The sequence below is a fragment of the Nannospalax galili genome, unplaced genomic scaffold, assembly GCF_000622305.1.
Source record: "Nannospalax galili isolate Female #2095 unplaced genomic scaffold, S.galili_v1.0 scaffold499, whole genome shotgun sequence".
Taxonomy (NCBI): Eukaryota; Metazoa; Chordata; class Mammalia; order Rodentia; family Spalacidae; genus Nannospalax; species Nannospalax galili.
In genome coordinates, this window is record NW_008342212.1 from 167,528 (window position 1) to 170,694 (window position 3,167).

Consider the following 3,167-nt stretch of genomic DNA (forward strand, 5'->3'; position numbering starts at 1 on the left):
CTGGCACAGTTACCTAGAGTAAAAACTACTCCCAGGTTTTTTCTATATGATAATCAGGCACTGTCTGATAGTCTGGAAGATAGGAGTCCACTGCCACATGTAAATAAAGCATACTATGAGCACCTATCAACTGAGGCTTTTGCTACTGCCTCCACACTATAAATTCTCTAGTTCTCCCACTAATAAACAGAGCTGTTTCACTGTCTGGAGCTGTATCATTGCTGTTTCACTGTGCCTGGGACCAGTTTCCCCAGAAGGGCTGTCTTTCGTCAGTGCTCACTGGCCATCCTGACCCCGTTTGCTGCTTCTGCTCTCCCTGCCCTCGTGGGCCGGTGGTCAATGACCCACGAAGAGAGGGAGTGCCTCCCGCAGCTTCACTACCCAACCCATATTGTATAAGCCAACCTAATAAATCCTCTTTTGTAATACATATTTATTTTTATTGGTTCTAGTCCTCTAGAGAACACTAATACATGTACAAATATGAAAGAAGGCAAAGTATCCTTATGACTTGGTTTTATGCATAACAGGCACTAAAAAATCTAGCATAGTGTACAACCTATAATCCCAGAATTTTGGAGGTGGAGTCAGGAGGAGCAGTTCAAAGTCATCTTCAGCCACACGATGACAGAATGAGTTTTAAATCAGCCTGGGATACATGAAACACATGAAGACGCCATGAAAAAACTCTTAGAGCTAATGTACACTTTCAAAAAAATAGCAGAACACAAAAGTAACATGAAAAATCAGTGTCCTTCCTATACACAAAAAAGCAAACATACTGACAAATCAGAAAAAAACCTCATTCACAATGGTCCCTCCCTGCAGGAAGGGAAGAAACCTAACCAAAGAAATGAAAGACCTCTACCATGAAAAATTAGGTCACTTAAGAAAGAAAGAAACTGAAGAAGACACTGGAAGATGGTAAAACTATCCATGTTTGGGAATTGGAAGAATTAATATGAAATGAAGACCAATATGAAAATAGCCATGTTGCCAAAAGCAATCAGTGAGTGATCAGTGAAATCACCATCACACTGCCGTTCTTCACAAAAATAAGGGAAAGGAAAATCTTAAAATTGATATGGGAACAAAAGACTCTAGGTAACCAAAGCACTCCTTAGCAAACAGAATAATGCTGGAGCTATCACAATTCCTTATTTCAAGTCATAATACAGAGCCATAATAATAGAACAGCATGGCACTGGCACAAAGACAGACATGTCAATCGATTGAATAGAATAGAGCCAATTATTAACCTACACAGCTATAGCTACCTGATTTTTGACAAAGATGCCAGAAACACACATCAGAGAAAAGAACAGCTTCAATAGATGGTGCTGGGGAAATTGGGTACCTACATATAGAAGGAAACTAGATCCGTATCTTTCACTTTGCACAAAAATCAACTCCAAATGGATTAAAGACCTTAATAAAGACCTGAAACTGTTAAAGGAAAAAGAAGAGAAACCACTTCAAGACACAGGAATAGTTGGATGTGGTGATGCACGCCTTTAATCCATGCAATCTGGAGGCAGAAACAGGTGGATTTCTGTGAGTTCAAGGCCAAGGCCAGCCTGACATACATTCAAAGTTCCAGGTCATTCAGAGTTGCCTTGTGAGACCTTGTTTCAAACAAACAAACAAACAAAAAAACAAACAAAGATACAAGAATAGGCAAGGACTTTATGAATAGGATTCCAGTTGCTCAGAAAATAATGCCAACAACAGATAGATGATATCTCATGATATTAAGGAAAAACTTCTGCACTGAAAAGGAAATAATTGAGTGAAGCAACAGCCTATATAAAATGAGAGAAAAATCTCTGTTAGCTAACATTTGACAAAAGATGAATATCTAGAATATACGAAGAACTAAAAACAAAACAAACAAAAAAAACAAAACACTCCCTAAATATCAAGAAATCAAATGACTTATTCAGTAAGTAGGTGAATGAAAGGAATAGACAGTTCTCAAAAGATGAGATGCAAATGGCTACTAAACACATGAAAAAATTCAGCTCGACTAGCCATGAGAGAAATGTCAATTAAAACTATATTAAGATTCCATCTCACCCCTTTCAGAATGAAAAAGTTAAAGAAAAGTTCAAAATTATGTTGAAAGAATCCTAATATATCACTGATATGAATTTAAAATAATCCAGCCATTATGGAAATCAGTGTGGAGGTTCCTCAAAAAACTAAAAATAAGGGCTGGAGACATGCTCGGAAGTTAAGAGTGTTTCCTAGTGCTCAGGGTTGTTTTGGCTATCCAAGGTCTTTTGTGCTTCCATATGAATCTTAGAATTTTTTTTTTCCAATTCTGTGAAAAATGTCATGGGGCTTTTGATTGGCATTGCATTGAATCTATAAATGGCTTTTGGTAGGATGGTCATTTTCACAATATTAATTCTTCCAATCCATGAACATGGGAGGTCCTTCCATCTTCTGATGTCTTCCTCAATCTCTCTTTTTTTTTTTCATCTTTTTGAGACAGGGTCTCTCAGTAGCCCCAGCTGTCCTGGATTCACCATGGACACAAGGCTGGCCTCAAACTCACAGAGATCCATCTGCCTCTGCCTCCCAAGTGCTGGGATTAAAGGTGTGTGCCACCATGCTTGGCTTCAATCTCTTTCTTTAAAGATTTAAAATTTTCATGGTAGAGGTCTTTAATGTCTTTGGTCAGGTTTATTTCAAGATTTTTATTTTATTTTATTTTATTTTATTTTATTCCTTTGCAGCTATTGTGAAGGGGAGTGTTTCCATGTACTCTTTCTCTGATTGCTTATTATTGGTATATAGAAAGACTACAGACTTTTGTAGATTAATTTTGTAATGTGCCACATTACTGAACATGTTAATAATTTCTAAGAGTTTTCTGGTGGAATTTTTGGTCTCTTAGATATAATATATCATCTGCAAAAAGCAATAATTTGATCTCTTCTTTTCCAATTATTACTCCTTTAATTTCCTTCTCTTATCTTATTGCTCTTGCAAGAGTTTCAAGCATTATGTTAAACAGAACTGGAGATAGTGGACATCCTTGTCTGGTTCTTGATTTCAATGGGAATGCTTCCCATTTTCTCCATTTAGAGTGATATTGGCTGTGGGTTTGTTCTCTATGGCTTTAATTGTGTTGAGGTATGTTCCCTCCAGTCCAATTCCCT